Source organism: Nelumbo lutea, chromosome 6, assembly GCF_056320005.1.
Source record: "Nelumbo lutea isolate HS-2025 chromosome 6, American lotus-T2T, whole genome shotgun sequence".
NCBI classification, from domain to species: domain Eukaryota; kingdom Viridiplantae; phylum Streptophyta; class Magnoliopsida; order Proteales; family Nelumbonaceae; genus Nelumbo; species Nelumbo lutea.
In genome coordinates this window covers 6,322,305-6,340,787 of record NC_142689.1, presented here as the reverse complement: position 1 = coordinate 6,340,787, position 18,483 = coordinate 6,322,305, and the positions used below count along the sequence as shown (strand labels likewise).

Sequence of the window (18,483 nt, the reverse complement as noted above, 5' to 3'; positions counted from 1 at the left end):
GGGAGAGAAAGTAGAGAGCTGAAGCATATTTCTCCCTTGATCCTCAGCATAAAGTACGAAATGATCCAAAACTGGCTGTTGTTCCATGTTCTTCTGCTCTAACATAACTTGTTGGTGATCCATTGCCGCTTGATGCTCTGCAATCTAATTAATTAACCATGACCCGCAACAGTTAAATTAACATACATTTCAATCCAAAGCAATAAGGTTTTTCTACTTTTCTACACTATAATCAGCCCAAAATTGGAGAGTGGAAAGGCTAGCTAGCTGCATTTGGTTGCAGTGCTGTGCATCTTGACAGGTGCAAAATTTGTACCCGGTTCAATGAGTTTGCTTTTTTACTTATTTATGATTTGCATTTCAGGTACTGGTACAGAATTTGCACCAAAATAGTAAAATGGTTTAACACTGTAGGAGATAGTCACAATCCCGAAGCAATCTTTTCCCAACACTTCTTTTACTCTCTTTATTGCATGCTCTAACGGCCTGAACTTGAGTTCCCTATGCTTCCAATGGTATGAAAATAATTTTATGATTAATTTTAATTATATAGAATATAAAATTTAAGAAAATATGTATTTATTGTGTTTTAGGTAAACATTATGTAGCAGATTCGGGTTTCACCACCATTACAGGATTTCTCATCCCATTTAAAGGTGATTGTTATCATTTGGAAGAATATAGGACATTGAGACAGCAACCGAAGGATGCTCGTGAACTGTTTAACCTTCATCATTAATTGCTTCGTAATGTAATAGAACGATGCTTTGGAGTGTTGAAGGAACATTTTCAAATTTTGAACCACATGAAATTTTACAATATTGACACACAAAGGCGCATAGTCATTGCTTGTTGTACACTTCATAATTTCATTAGGCAAGAGACATTACTTGATCAAGAAGATCCATTATTCAGAATATATGAAAATGAAGAAGCTATCAGAGATAGCAACATAGTTGCATCATCAAGCACACAAATACTAAATTTAAGTGTTTGTGATCAAGATGAAACAATGAAAAGGGTAAGGATTGATATTGCTAACCAATTAGCCGATAAACATGGATATCAACAACTTCCAACACATTGATAAATAGATTTAAAGAAACTGATAGACATTTTATACTTCTTTATATTACTTATTTTGATGTTATACATTACTTTTTTTTCATTTTTTATATATATTTTTAATGCAACAAGTTATAAAAGTTTCTCGAGTTTTTTTTGTCCTTTTTCATATTGTGTTATTGACGTGGGACCCACATGATTCCATGATATGTATTTGCCATCTAAGTGTTGTATGTAGGGGTGTCAATTGGACTGGATTTAGTCCAATTTAATCCAATCCAATTCAATGTCTAGACTATTTAATCTATTCAAATTCGTTTTGATTTAGATTGGTTTCAATCCAAACTCAGTCGATCGGCACCTATATTCTTACCTTATATCAGTGGACTAGATATTGGCTTAATCCAACCCAATCCAATATGAATTTTTATTACAGACGGATCAAATGGTCCAATCCTATCTAATAAATATTTTGGACCGGATTGGTCCAATCCAATATGTCTTGTTGGTCCGTCCAATTCGTTTAAATTTATTTTGGATTGCATGGGAACCAATCCAAAACCGGTCCATTGACACCCTTATTAGAGGTGCAAATCGGGATGTGCCGCCTACGGCCCGGCATATATAAGCAATTGTATATATCAAAATTCGTATAAAATTAGAATATTAAGTTTTTTTAGTTTTTTTTTAAATAAATAGCTTTGGCCCAATCCATAGCCCGATCTGGCACATGGGCCAATCCGACCTGCAGCATGACATGAGCCTACATGGGCTTAGGCCATGGGGCATGCTGGGCCGACTCCCAAGTTTTCCCAAGGGAAGGTGGCACGGCACAACCCGCACTAATTGTTGCGTTTTAAAACCTTGAATCCACCTAGGCTAGGGTCGTTACCATTCTGCACGGGAGAAAAGTTGTCTGGTGCCCTTTGAAATAAGGTCATGTTTGAACCAGTGTCATTTCTTCATAGGTATTTCTTGAGAAAACGGTATTGCAATTTTTTCAAAGAAAATGGTGTTACATTGGCATGCTGATTTTTTGGAAAATGTTTTTTATTCTTTTGTTTGGAATTGTTGGTTGCTGGCATATAGGTTGTGCTTGGTTTGAAGGAAAAAATAGGGAAAGGAATGGAAATGTAAGGAAAGCTTTACAAACCTACATTTGTAAAGGTTTGTAAACCAAACATAGTAATAGTATTTTCCAATGCCACCTTTCCTTTCCCTACCTTTTCCTTCAAACCAAACATAATAATAGTGTTTTCCAATGCCACACCAGCATATTGCTAAAGAACAAAAAAAATACCAAAAGGATCGTTTTCTCGTATCATATCTTTACCAATTTTCAAGACGTGGTCTTAAAAAATGTTTTTGAGACAAACATATAACCTAACATTAGATGGTTTGAAATAGAGGTGTAAATTGGGTTGTGTTGCGTTAGCATGGTACGTTCATGGACAGTTCGTGTTGTGCTGGATCACGGGCTGAGCTGGGCCATGCTTCCCTCCCTTGAGATACTTTGGGAGGTCGGCCTGACACGGCATGAGCCCATGCGGGCTTGTACCATGTCGTGGCCTGAGCTTTGGGTCAAGCCATTAGAGATATATTTTCTTAAAGAAATTGAAGAAAATAATAAAAATTTTAAAATGGGTTTTGCTAGGCCATGCCTATATGCTGGAGATCACCGCCTCCACAGCACATCTCCGCTGTGCATTGAGAACATCCCTTGATGATGTTATCATCAAAACTGGTACTATTATCGGGAGATGTTCCCAATACACGGCGGGAATGTGCTGTGGGGCGGAGATGTGAACTCTACATGCTGGCCACGGATGGCACGGCGTGTCAGTCCATAGACTTGAAAACCAAACATGTAGTGGCCGACATGGCCCGCGTTCCGTCATGCCGCCCGCACGGCCCGAACCTCTAATATGAAAAACCGGATTTCATTTGTGGTGGTGATGTGGCGGTCTCTTTGAAGAAGGCATCAGTTCCGAACACTGCCACACTGGCTAGGTGTAATGGAAGGTCAACCCGCTCAGCTGTTGCAGGAAAATAGAAATACTCTAAAAACCTGATATTGGCAGTTTTGGCATCACTGCATCAACATTCGGCAGTCCATATAGGTAACCCATCATCTTCATTAGGAATTTACTGTTTAGGACTAATTAATTGAGATCATTGAAATTTGTGTGTATTGTGGGTAGACGTGGGCAGGAGATCCGGACTCCGGAGTCGTGTGTTACAGATGAAGAGGTAGCTTCATTTACAGGTATTTAACAACTTTATAAAGACAAATAAATCCTTACTTTTATCCTTTTGGTCTTTTCATACATCTTGATTCTTATCTATACAAAAAAGGGAAACAAACAATAATCCATTCAGAAATCAGGATACTGAATTCATTACTGAATTCATTCATGTAAAAAATAAATGCCTGAAGCTCTGGCTCATAAGTCATAACTACCCTCATTAAATGAAACAAACACCGACTCTGTGATACAGAGATGTAATGGACCCCCCCTCCCTCTCTCTCTCTCTCTCTCTCATGGATGAGAGTTGGAAGGAGCTAACTTGTAAGAAGAAGTGCTAGGATTGACCTGTGGTGTCTGATCTATTGAACCACAGACCAGGGGCCTTGGTGAAGGGATCCTCAGACAACTCAACCCATCTCCGGGTATCACAGAACACTCTGGTTGAGGCCTCTGCATATTCTTTCCAGGAATGCAGTTCCCTGAGAAATCAAACCCCACGTTCCTGAAGAACAACTTGGTGCATTCCTGGCTAAATCCAGAAAAGAAATTGTAAGAAACAGTAAGATTAAGAAGACTCCTCAGAGAACAAACCAGGTCAGGTAGATCCCCAGATAGCTGGTTATGAGCAATATTGAGAACCTCAATTTCATTCAAGCAGGATATCGAGTCCGGCAAATGACCCGTCAACGAATTGAAGCTTACGTCCATGACTTCCACTTGCGTCAGAACCCCCACTCCCTCAGGAATGCAACCTGTTAACTGGTTGTTGAGGAACAACACCTCCTTCAGTGCAGTACCCATGTAACCAAAACTGGGTGGGATGTTTCCACTGAACTTGTTATTTGCTAAATTTATCACAGAAGCTGGTGAGTTCCCAAAATTTGAAGGAATCTGGCCCTCAAACTGGTTGTTGTTGAGGAAGATGGCGTCCAGTCTCTTGTTGAAAAGCTCTTCCGGGATGGGACCTGAGAAGTAGTTGAATCTTAGGTCCAAGTAAATGAGGTTTGGAATGAGAAGAGTGACCGTAGGGAAGGGGCCAGAGAAGTGGTTGTTACTGAGGTCCAACTCTGTGAGAGATGAGAGATCTCCGAAGGCATCTGGAACTGTACCCGTGAATCTGTTACTGTTAAGGTGAAGGAGAGTGAGGTCTGAGAGGAGGGAGAGTTCCTTGACTAGAGTGCCTTGGAGGTTGGCATGGTTGAGATCTATTCCTGCAACAACAAGCCCCGGTGCTCTGGACATTTCTTCTTGAGGATCCACACAGAAAACCCCTTTATAAGAACAGACATTGCTTCCAACCCAACTGTGCAGAATGCCAAGTGGATCATCTGTTATTGCAGATTTCCAGGCTTGAAGGGCTGTGTAAGCGTTGCTTAGCCTTGAATTTGGAGACCCAGATGGTGTGCGAGGGTTGATTCCTCCACCAACCCAAACACTTCCGCCCCCGCCCCTACCTCCGCCAATACTCACACCACCACCAACAGTAAAAGCAGTTTTCGATGGAATGATTTGGAGGAGGATAAGAGCCAGAAACCAGCTCCTCCTCATCTTAGAGGAAGAATGTAACCCGGGATTCAAGAGATTTTTGTTTGTAAGGCATACAAATAGTATTGAAGCACCGAAGAAGGGAAATGGTGGGGTTGGTAGGTTCTGAAATCTGGATCTATGTATCTTCTTGATAGATCCGCAATCAACAGAAAAACAAGCGCATATGATGTAATTGAGCAAAGTTAATACCTCTAAGTTAACCCACACACGCACATGCACAGAGGGTATGTTTGGTCGACCTGTAAAACCCAACCACGGTACCAACCATAATCCTAGTTCTTCAAGGAGCAAGACAATTTCTTCAGGGGCACGCGGCCAAACACACCCTACATCTGCACAGGGAATTTACTGTTCATGGGTTTCGCCAGATTAGCTTTGAAAATGTGGGACAAGGTGGATTGTCCAGATAAACATAGTGTCCATTTGTCTCACGCAAATTCTTTAAAATTTAATTCAATTGCAAATATAATAGAGAAAGCGGGTTAACTATTTAATGTCAAATGGAGGCAAAGCTACAAAGGTGGTTTATATTCTTTAGAATTTGGATGGCTCTCTTTTGACAAGTCTTTTAAAAAGTAGATCTTTCAACAGTCCAATAGAAAAGAAGACACCTTGAATTTTTAGGGTTTGTGCTGTTTGGTCTTTCCCCATCATTGTCTTTGAATCTTTCAATATATGTAACATCAAACGAAAAAGACAATTTTTTAGTCTTTTGAACTTTTAGCAAACTAATAGATACACTGAAAACATGCGCCAAACACCACCTAAGTACTTAACCAAGAAGGCAAGAAGTATTGTCTAAATGTTTTTTATCTTCTGTTTGCGCAAGACCAGCTGAATGGACAGTTGGAGTTGGAGGGCCACAAAAGCTGTGTCCTCCTTGGACAGTTGGACTTGGATTGAGACCGTTAATACAGGGGGGATTCACGTAATGCATTTAGGATTATTGATTTAAGGAATAACACAAACTTTGGTGGATTGTATTTGTGCCATTAAGCGGTAGACTCTTTGCTCAGGACCAGCCTCTGAGCAAAGAATCTACTGCTAATGTGCTGGGTCTGGGCAAATCTGTGTCCACACTGTTCGTACGGAGATATTTTCAATGCAAGGCAACAAAGGCTGTTGGAACGGGCTTTTCCCTAACCGAAGCCAAATTTCTCATCGTTTGCTCTTAAACCAAACGGAAGCACTGTTGAATAACTTTGCAAGCAGACATGCTTTTTTCTTTATGAAAAATATGCACTCTCTAGATGTCACGGTGAGGTAGGACTCTGTATGGATTCATTAAAAAACAAAAGTATCAAAGGTAGTGCTTCCAAACGAAGAGAAGCAAATTCTAACTCTATTCAGCAATCGTTGTGAAGAAACACCTGGCAGTTGTTATGAAGAATCACCTTGACTAATCTGCAATTGGCTTTATTTTTTCTTTTTCTTTTTGGTCTTTAATTGGTCTCTTAATTAACGTTCTATTAATTTTGTCATTAGTGGAAGATCAAATGATGAGGAATTAATGAATTTGGCGGCTAGTTGAATGCCAAAAATTATTAATCTTAAACATTATGACTGAACAATTGAAGAAAAATCATTTTACCATCTCCTTTATATTTAATCAAACTTACGTTCTCCTTCAACATGGTAGAACAATGAATGATTATGATTTATTAATTGAAAGGATTCTTGAAACATTAATGGTAGAAGTTGAGACAATTAATAGAAAGAGCAGTAGGCATGGAATATGAAATTAAGGGGGCATTCATTTTTGGATTTTGAGAGAGGGGAAAGTTACGTGGGAATCAGATAAGTTTATTTTCCTTGGTATCACTTACCTAAATAATTGATACCCATCTCGTATGTGGGAAAGGGGAGGTTGCCTACACTTGAAAGGGACAAAAATGTTCCTTGTAATAATGGATTTTTATGAACAAAATAGTCATTATCTTATTTACATAAAAAATAAAAGAATATGAATAAATGTACTTATCTAAATAATTTTTACCTGAAAAATAATTATCTGGATAAATACATTTATTGGAGTAAATAAATTATGGAAATGCTAACAGAGCCTGAAAAGGAAGATAGAACTTAATAGGGGCTTTGGGCCAGTCAATTCTGAATTCTGATGCTGTGTCCGTGTGCATGTGTAAGGAGATGTAGCCAAAAGCTGATGAATAAGTAAATGGAATACAAACTAAAGGGACTGAACAAATGGATTGACCAGTGACCGTAGAAAACATAAAATTAGAAAACAAATGAGGCTATAAATCTATAGAAGCATTTACATATTTATTGCAACTGTGTATCTGTATGTGGCCCCTGCTTTAAGTAGGTAAGTTTTAATAAAAGCCATTGATGCATTAAGAAGCCAACTTGCTAGCTAGTGAAGTCGGTGTTAAGGAGTTGAGTCATTCTAATGATCTGGGAATGCCCTGCCCCGCTGTTTGCCTTCAACCTTCAACTACTTGAAGCAGATGTAACTCGCAATAACACCCTCATGTTCATTGTTATCCCTGTGCACATGGAAAGAATACTTGGAGATTGAGCTTTCTATTCAGATAGCGATGGCATTATTGGCACCACCACCGATTTCACTGTGCTAACCAAACAATAATTAATATGATGATGAAGTCACCCTGATGTCTGTACTTCATCATTCAGCAATTAAATCGACCTCTATTTGTACTGGTAACTCTGATTACTACATTTTTATATTCAAAATCTTTCTGCGTTCTGCTTTTAATTCTGTTTCATCTCAACAATTATCAAACACCTGCAGACTGAAGTTGTAGGTTTCAGCTTCCAAGTATATATGGCCACAACCCACAAATATTTGTGTTTTTTTGTTTATTTCTTCTACCCAACTCTGAGTAAGTAGTGGGACTGGGGACTGGGGACTGGGGAGTGCTCAGTATGATTGTTCATATTTTCCTTTCAACAGAAAGAAAACGAAACAAAAGAAAAAAAAAATAAAAATCATGTGGTCTCACTCTGATGAAGCCGATATCATTATATTATCAGCTTGAACTCCAACTTTGTCTGATCGCATGTCTTGTGTCAGCACTATGCACAGGACAGCCCTTTGTCTCAGAGGACACTGGATCTGCTCCTCACAGGCGCCTCACACGCACATCTTATCGTGCATTGAGAACATACCTATTTATTAATTATTATTATTCTTGATGCAATGTGATGTGACTGTGAGACGCTCATTTGTGAGTAGCAGATCCCGCTTCGTCTCAGAGAGTATGAAAAAGCTAGACTCTCAAGTTCCTCTCCGTCTCAATGTCCCTTCATCTCGGATCATCCAATCTATTCGTTTTCTATAGAAAAAATAAAAAGGTTTGGTCGTCATATGAAAAGAAATGATGCTAGTAATTCATGAGGACTGATTTATCTGGTGTACAAAAGATGGACTATTTTTTTCTTATTCATGAGGACTGAGTTACAAAGTTGTTCGGTGGGAATTAATGATGTCCCCCACCCTTTCACTACTTTCATGCTGTAGAATATCATGATGATTCCTCCCCTTCAAACTCCACACCATGGTTTTTAAAACCGATCTAGTGACCGAATCGGCTAGGGGTCTGGTTATTGGTTTGAACAGTTCGATTGTTCGATTTAAAAGGTTGATTCGTTCTAACAAAAAAATAAAAAATTTGAAAAATGATTCAAATGATTAATTGGCCGATTTAACGGTTTGTTGACTAAAATCAACGGTTTTGGGGAAAAACGGATTTAGATTCTACTTCTTCTTTTTTTTTTTTAAGAAAATTTTAATTAATAATCATGAGAGATGTGTAGTCACCATTATCAATTTTTCACAACCCTAACAATATTAAACCCTAGTATTTATATTGGCAAACTAGGGTTTAATATTGTTGATGTCCTAATTCAATTCCAATTAGTCAAAATGCCCCCATGAACATTATATGGACAAATTTTCCACAACGTCCTCGAATACTTTTCGAAATTGGCAGTTTAGTTTAGTTTGATCCGGCCTTAAAACGATTTAATTTGGTTTGATTTGGTCTGAAATGGGCCATTACAATTCCAACTATTTGGTTGAATGGAATCAGAATCTTAATCTCATTCTTGGTGGAATGGCATTCCTCCACTTGAAGAAATGGTCATTCTATCCTCTAATGAAATCACATTCCACCTGATTCCAATTCCCATTTTGATTCCTGTCTAAACCAAACAAACTATAGGGAGAAATCATTCTGATTATGGTTCCAAGGGATTTTGATTTTGATTCCAATTCCGATTCCAACTATGAACCAAATGGATACTTAGTGTATTGGTTACTCTCAAAATCTGCATGTCTCACTTGATATGCATTGACACATTTCGATATTTTGAACATTGGTTTATTGGTAACCAAATACCAATAAATTGCAAATCATTCATTTTCCTTCAACAAATAAGAAAGACAATTGTTCTGCTCATGTGGTGGTTAGATTTGATATGTCTTATAATATGATTTGGGGTGTGTATTTGATTTATTTGGTTGAAAACCAAACTAAACAAATTAAAATAACCAAAATTGAAACAACCAAACAGCAATTTTTAGTTTGATTTTTCAGTTAGGCAAATTGTCTAAAACTCACAATGAGTTTTCGACATTTCTCTTAAACTCACAACTTTTCAAAATGTCTAAAACTCACCTTGCCAGTAAGTTTTTATTTTTCAAAACTCACCTTCCGCTAGTACACCATTAATGCTTCTTAACAGAGGTATTCATATCAGCATAAATAACAATTTGTATGACCAAATTACCCTTGAATGGTGAGTTAGAGGAAAAATGGTCTTTTTCAGTTTTTGATTTTCTTGTTTTTTAGTGTTTTGTTATAATTTCCAATGTTTTTTATAATTTTTATTTTTTTATATTTTTCTATTTTCTACAATCTATAATTTTTTCTATAATTTTCAATGTTTTTCTATAACTTTTTGGTGTTTTTTCTACAATTTTTTTTTCTGATTTTGTTTTTCATTTTCTATAGTTTCTATAATTTGAAAATAATTTATTTATTTTGTTTGCAATTTTTATAATTTTTTATATCTTTTGTAATTTCTCTTTTTTATGTATTCTATATTTGAAAATACTTTTTTTTGAACTTTTCCTTTTTCATGTCTAAATATCAAAATGGTAATATATTAACACTCATTAATTTATTTTATATATGTTTTATTTTTTCTATAAAGGTTAAAATGGTAATATATTAACACTCATTAGTTTGTTTAATGTCAAGTTAGTGGCATGGTGAGTTTTAGACATTTTGAAAAGTTGTGATGATTTTAAGAGAAATGTTGAAAACTCATGGTGAGTTTTAGACAATTTCACTTTGGTTAAAACCAAATTTTATATAATACACATCATATAAATAATATAATATAGGACTTCTACAAAATGAATAATCAAATTTGATCATTTGACAAAATCAGTTATGTTTTTAAAATAATGACAAAAACAGTGAGCATGACAAGAAAATAAATTTTTAACCAAATTGTCCCTTCTATAAATTTGCAAAAGAGAGGATGGAAGTTACTGTTCATCTTCCTTCTCCTGAAAAAAAAAAACTGTAAAAAAGATGCTCTGAGTGGCTGGTATCTTGGTTTCGGTCGTCGAATCGAATGGATGATTTCGCTCACAGTCACAGGTCATAACACGAATGGAGATCCCAATTCGTGATTGTGATGGCAAAGCAGGTTAAAGAGAGGAAAAAGGCGATGTTTACAGTCATAGGTCAGCCGCATGTGTTGATGCATTATCCATGAGTAATTGACTGAAAATCCTGTTTGCGGTTTGCTACTGTGCCAATACTTCACACACATGTGGTAGCTTCTATTAACTGTTATCCATCATCCAAATAAATACCCACCTTTAGCCAAGTAAGACAAGTTCTAGCCAAATAATTAATACCCATCTTTAGCTTCTACTAACTTCCGCCTCAGGAGACGGAAGGGAACCAGTTCGTTACCGACCCTTGTGGAGATGTCGAAGCTCAGAAAAGACGGAATGATGTAAATTAAGGCGATGGTTTTAATCAAAATACCCATCAAAGCAACAGTCGCTATGGGATTTACCAGCAACCTGCACAATATATAATCAGAGCATCTAGCTTGCTTACTGTTTTTTATTTGGTCAAAGAATTGTCCTGTTCACTGTTTTCCTAATGTATTTAAAATATATCCGAATTTGCAATTTTATTAACTTTTTTTTTTTTTTTTGTAAATCTAAAGACCGAAACCAAAACCAAATTACTCAAAAAACAAAACTAAAATATTTGATTCTCCTGAACAGTGCTCACGGGCCACGGCTGAATAAAACAATTACAGCGTGTTAGATAACATGGTTATATTTTGCTGATGCAGCAGTTGATTTTGTTTCCAGAAATAGAACCAACCATATTGTGGAACACCGAACACTCCAAGTGATCTTCTCCTCCCGATTTCCGTGTGAATACCTTGAACCGTTCCACGCATGATCAATGAAATTCAACATTTATCGTGTCAAAAGCACATTCCTGATAGGACTGCATAAACTATCAAGTTAACCATGTTAATGAGCCATTTAGTCATGATCGGTCACTTTCTTTCTTTCTTTAGAACCTATTACCCGTCATTCTTTAGATGGGTCACTCAAAAGCTTGTTCAACTGCTTTGGATGGATTCAGCCATTGAATAGGAGTGGACTGATGTCATTGGGTGGGTTGAGCCTTGCAGCTTCTCATGGAGAACATAAGGATATAATTGATAGTACGTGCAGCAGTAAATTGGTTTTCTTCATATGTTTATCCCCTATAGACTATAGACCATCTTTTGATCTTTCATCTTTAATCAGTTGTGTACTGTAGGTATAAAGCTTTTTTTGTCCCGGCAGTAGAGGCCGCTCTGAATCCTGGGAATGTGTAGCAGTCCCAATTCTGAACTGGGCCGGGAGCCCAGGATAGGGCATGGCTTTGGAGTTGGTCCTGTCCAAACTCAACCCGGGGCCAAAAAATATATGTATATTCATCCTAATTTTAAGGGGGTGTTCTTTTTTTGGATTTGGAGAGAGGGGAAATTGATTCTCATTGGCCAAGAATCGCATATTCTTTTTTCAATTCTATGTGTGGATCAGGGAAAGTTTATTTTCCTGAGTAGCACTTATTTAGGAAAGTGATTCCCATCTTGTAGGTGGGTAAATAACTTTCCCACATAGGAAAAAGTTACCAATACTTGAATGAGACAAAAATACCCCTTTTAATAATAGATTTCTGTGGCTAAAATGGTCATTGTTTTATTTACCTAAGAATCCCATTTCCATTCTTATTGGAATGAAATTCCCCCATTTCAGGGAATGGCTATTCATTGCCCCTCCCTTGGAAATGGAATTTTAAATCAATTTCCTTTCTTATTTCTATCTGAATCAAACATACTATAGAAATGCACCATTCCGATTCCAATTCCAACAACAAACAAAACAGACTCTGATTTTTTTTTTTAATCTTTCCTTTACCTTCTTTTTGGTTATCTTTATATGGTCCTAACATCTGAGACCCACATTTACTAGGCTTTAGTTATCACATTTCCTAAGGCATTGCTTTGTCTTCAAGAATCGTAGGATGATGGGGACTTTGAAAAAGACATTTATCATATTGAAAGACAATTTTGTTTTCTTCTCTAGAAAATAAATCATGAAGGAGAATCACTTATGTCCATTGTAAATCTGGCCGGAGCAGGAGAATGACCATTGTCTGCTATATGGTATTACTTCAAATATTGTATTTGAAATTTTACTTGTTGAAGCTTTTCATATATTACTATTGGATAGTTTTGTAGCTGATGGCCTATTGCACTGCTTGGGGTCTGAATTAAACCTCTTTCAGCTTGTAATTTTTTGGTCTTCCAAATGAAGTATTGGTAAATAGGGCATAAAAGTATTCAAGGTAATATCTACGGATTTTCTTCATCATCATCATCAGCCGAGCCTTATTCCAATTATATGGGGTGAGCTACATAGATATCATTTTATCATTCTATTCTCTTTAATGTCATATCCATTGTTAAAGAATATATATATACACACACATATTAAAACAAGTCTATAAATTTTCTCTTTTTTTTTTATTTTTTAATTTCTTTAATCTGTGTCAATTTTGAAACTATCAATTAGAAACTCTATTTTCCCCAAAAAAATCTTCCTAAAATCTCTCTCTCTCTCTCTCTCTCTCTCTCTCTCTTCCCCCACAGTTCCAGTAACCTAAATAATCTAATATCCTAAAATTTCTCCTAAACAACCTCCCCCACTATCCCAATTTTCTCCTAAGTTATCTCTAATTTAGTAGATAGTTTCCCTCCTAAATTATCTCTAATTGTTATTTATCTTCTCTCCCACTTTTTATCTATATCATTCTAAAGAAAGTTTGAATTAAAAAAAAAAAAAGAAGTAAGAGTTGTTTAAATATTCTAAAAAAATTATATAATAACTTTGAAATATACGTATACACACACACACATACACACACACACACACACATATGTATATATATATACTAAAGTAAAAAGTGCCATAGATGGCCTTACCTTTCTCCCTTACCCCAAAATTAGAACTCTTAGCCACTTTCATTTTTGCCTTCCTTACTCTCTCATGAAGCCACCTCATCACTCCCTTCTCCCTCTCTCATTTTGACATCTCAGCATGCCTAGTCCATTCCTCTTTCCTCTATGTTAATCCCTTTGGATATCCCTTCCTAAAATTATTCCTAAAATCTCTCTTTAGCAAATCTAATCTAATCTAGCTAAGTGGCACCACTATCCCCCCAATTTTTCCTAAATTATCAATAATTCCAAATTATCTCCTAAATTATCTCTAATTTAGTAAAAAGTTTCTCTTTTAAATTATCTCTAATTCTTGTTTATCCTATACCCCACTCTTCATCTATATCTATCAAAAGAAATATTTGAATTAAAAAAATAAGAATTATTTAAATATTATAAATAAATTATGTAATAACTTTAAAATATTTATTAAAAATACAAAAATTATCATAGATTTAATAATATTCATAGTATTGATAATTTTATTCTTTTATGGAATTCATAACGAAATTCTGTACTAACAATATAAATTAAAAGTTTACAAATTATTCAATTTAAATATTACTCAAACAATAAAAATAAAAAATTAAAAAATATTATTTAAAAATTTCCATAACTAAATATTATGAATAACAAAATATTTAATACTATTATATCACTTTAAAATAAACAAAATTTAAATAACGAAAATTTTTAAATATTTTACATTTTATTTAAATATTTAAATAACTAGATATTTTAAATAACGGAATATTTAACATAAATAAATTTTGAATAGTTAAAATAAAGAAATTATGTAATAAATTAAAAAAAAATTATTAAAAGTAGAAAATCATTGTAATAGATTTCATAATATTTGAATGAATAATAATTTTGTATTTTACAAAATTAATAACGAAATAATGTAATAATAGTATAACTTATAGTTTTATGGATTATGAAATTCAATAAATGAGTAATATTGAAATAACTAAATAATGATATTATTTAAATAGATAAATAGTATTTTAAATATTAAAAAAAGTAATAACTAAATCATATTTTAAATAATACTTGAAAAAAATAAAATATATTAAATAAATAATTTATGTTATAACCTTAAAAATTTTATCAAAAACACAAAAATAATTATAATAGATTTAACAATATTTGATAATAAGAAAATAAAATATAAATAATTTAAATTTGTTTAAATATTATTGAAATAAAGAAAAATAGATTAAATAATTTAAAGGTATTGAAGCTTTCAAATAACAAAAATAGGTAATAACTTTCAAAACAATGTCTTTAATAAATATTAAAAATATAAAATAATTGTAATTATTAATGTACTAATAATAAAAACATTGTTTCACTTATATCAATTAATAATTATAGAAGATATTTTTTAGAAAACTAATGTTTATTAATAATAATTTTAAAATCTTATTCTATATCTATTATATATATATATATATATATATATATATATATATATATATATATATATATATATATATATATATATATATTTATATATACTAAAATTTATATTTATCCTATTTTTGGAAATTATTTATTATAATTTTGTGATAAACATATTTTCAATAATTATTGGAGATTAAAGTATTGCTATTTATTAGAGATTAAACTATTAGTTTAGCCAAAATTAGGAGTGTTCAAGGGTTGGTTCGGTTAAGTTGTAAGTTGTTTGGCCAACCAAATTGAGCAGGCCAGATAGGGGAGTTGGTCACTTGAAAGCAACCAACTATTAGTGAAAACCATCCAACTTGGGTTGTATTGGTTTGGGTCGGTTTTCGATTTAGTTGGTTGTTTCAAAAGATTTAAATTTAAAAAATTACTTAAAAATTACAATAGTATTATTAAAAAATAAATTAAAAATTTAAGTTTACAATGTAAAATATTTTAGACTATGGAATATAATATGGGAATTTTCCACTTTTCCATATTAAAAATTATATATATATATATATATATATATATGGTTAATTTGTTTTTTGTTGATTTACAAATGGCCAAACCAAAATTGACCCAACCTGGTTAGGTTGGGAAATTGCTGAACCAAAACCCACCATAAATACTAGAAAACCTACCAACTCGAGTTGAGTTGGGTCATGTTGATCGGTTTCACCATTTTGATGAACAACCTAGCTGAAATTAATTATTGTTATTTTTGTATTGTAAAAAATTATTAAAAGTAGTATATAAAATCAAACTAATTATTAACTATTTAAAAAGTTAAAATATAAAACAATTGGCTACTCTTATGTGCTTTTATTGTTTAGCTTTTTCTTAACAAAGCTTGTGCATCGCACGGGTACCTACTAGGTGCAACTTGAGTGGAGTTGGGTCAGATGGAGCATCAATCCAATCTTGAGCCTTAAACCTCAAGCTCAAGCTTGATCCAATTCAACATTAAACCTGAGTTTACCAACCTAGACTCAACTCAACCTTAACTAAGCATCTCAGGCATAGGGGTGACAATTTCTATTGTACCTAATGGGTATCCTCCCTTACCCACCTCAACGGCAAAGTTTTTTTTATTTTTTTTTGAAGGATGGGTTTTGGAGTAAGTCAGGATTTGAGATTCTACAACCCGTACGTTACGAGTAAGGTACAATATTAGGCTAAACCCAACCTCCTCAACCTATATATTATTGGAAAGCATATAAACTTTATGTATTAAGTGTTGTATTTAATAATATTTTGAATTACATGTAAAGGATAATTGATAGTTTTTGTGTTCTTTTACATCTTAATCAAATAATTGGAAAATCTGTTGTTTATTTATGTTATTTTACTTATTTATTACTTTTATATAAGAAGACATAATAGGAAATTAAATGCAGGTTTTAAACCCAACCCACCCCTAACCTTGAATATAGGGAGGATTTTGCATTTGCATGTGTGGGGAGGGTTTGGATTCTCAAAATCCAATAGGCTTGGGCATATTGAGCTTTGTAGCTCAATTTCCATATAGAATAGGTTGATAATATATATTATAAAATGTTGGAAAAACTTAAATTGCATCGGATCAGTACCCAAGGCCTCAAACTAAGTCAATCTGAATTTAGTTTAGGCACAAGTTCTTTTGGCTCAAGTCCATCTTAAAGTTCAAAAACTCAAACCTAACCTATGGAAAAGCTTTGATTGAATCGGGTCGAGCTTGAATTGGATACACCCAACTTGCACCCCTAGCTCTATTGCCTGAAATTATTTTAACAAAACCTGCACGGGTCCTTACCAGTGTGTACTTAAATTATTTCTTATTACTTTGACCTATGTCCTTTTGGTCTACCCCTAGTACAAGCCCAATAGCCCCTCCAACTTGTAACTAATCAGTTCTTATGTTTGATGTTGATGGCCTTCTATGCATGTGACCTAACCACCTTAATCTACTTTAGGGGTGCTCTGGTTTGGTTAATCAAATTGTGGGTTGTTTTTTGATGCTGAACTGGTACCAGTAGTTTTTTTAAAAACTACGAACTGAAATTGAACCAAAACCAATTGGTTAACTAGTTGATTGATTCAGTTTTTGACCAGTTCTATTATATGTTTTTTTTTGTTTTTGTATTTATAATATATATATATATATATATAAATATAAATATATATATATAATGATTTATTATAAACATATTATATATTATAAATACATAATTATAAGTATAACATATATTGATATTTATATATAACTAGTCGGTTCAATTAACCATCAGTTTTTCTTTGAGGTTAACCGAAACTAAATCAGTACCTCCAATTTTTGAAAAGCACTGAACTAATTGGTTCGGTTCGATTTTTGGGATTTTGTTGAGCACCCCTTGTCTACTTCCTATCATTTTATCACCTATTGGAGCTACTCATAGGTTCTTTTGAATGGTTTCACTTATGATCTTATCCTTTCTAGTATTTCCATTTCTTCATCTCAATATATGCAATTATGCAGCACGCTGTTTTTTTTGGACATGTTGTTTCTTAATTGTCCAACACTCTGTTTCATAAAGTATATCTAACTTTACAACTATTTTATAGAATTTTTCTTTCAATCTAAATGCTATTTGTCTATCACATAAAACTCTAGATGCATCTCTTTATTTTTCTTATCTTGCTCTAATTATAAGGATAACATCCACCTCTATTTCTCTTTTGTTATGAATTATCAAACCAAATGCAACAAAATAGGTTGCAATGAGTTATCTCTTGGTCTCAATCCGGCATATATCCTGATTTGCACTCTTATTATGTATTATTAAATTTCATATCAGACATTTCATTTTAATTCTACTTATTTTAAAACCTCTTGTTTCTAAATTATTTATCTCATAAATTTGATATTGCATTTAATTCTTTATTAATTTAATCTCTTGATAATTATTACAACATTTTATATCACCTTTGTTCTCCAATATAAACACCACATGACTGTTTTCCTATATTTTATTTTCTTTCATTGTCTTGTTATATAGCTCTATGGGTTTGGAATTGAATTTGGGTCTCTCGTATCGGATTCAAATATACCCCATCCAAAGACATTCTACGAAGTAGCACAGAAGGGATAGGTTGATTTTATTTATTTATTTATTTTTGGTTGAAAAAGAATGAAATAAGTCCCAATTTATGTGATCAAATGACTTTAAAATTCTTAAAAAAATAAAACAAAAAGTGTCCTTATCCAATTTGAGGTGGTTGTGAAGCATATATGCTTGATAGCTGACGTGAGACGTTTTTATTGGTCAAACAGCCCCTAATACAGTCATCAAGTGCAGGTCAGTTCATATTGTTGCAGATTGGAACCTAGTTCAAGATGGGGGTGTTCGTTTTCAGCCCACTCCGGCCCAGCCTGCAAATATTTATATATGCTATTTTATGTTATATTATATATATATTATAATATAATACCTATGATACACATTATGTGTAATATTTTATATTATATAATATATAAGATAAAAATTTGTATACATATTATATGACATAAGCTATAAAATATTATATACATTTCACATTTTATATATTAAAAGTCATGGGTCGGGAACCAGATCAC

General features: G+C 33.7%; 1 pseudogene across 1 annotated transcript; it reads right to left on the bottom strand.

Annotated features, from left to right (window-relative positions):
* Window positions 1-3,343: 3,343 nt before the first annotated feature.
* Window positions 3,344-5,025, bottom strand: LOC148847048 (leucine-rich repeat extensin-like protein 2 pseudogene; annotated as a pseudogene). The gene has a single exon (XR_016101329.1). The product of XR_016101329.1 is annotated as a leucine-rich repeat extensin-like protein 2 pseudogene (transcript).
* Window positions 5,026-18,483: the final 13,458 nt, after the last annotated feature.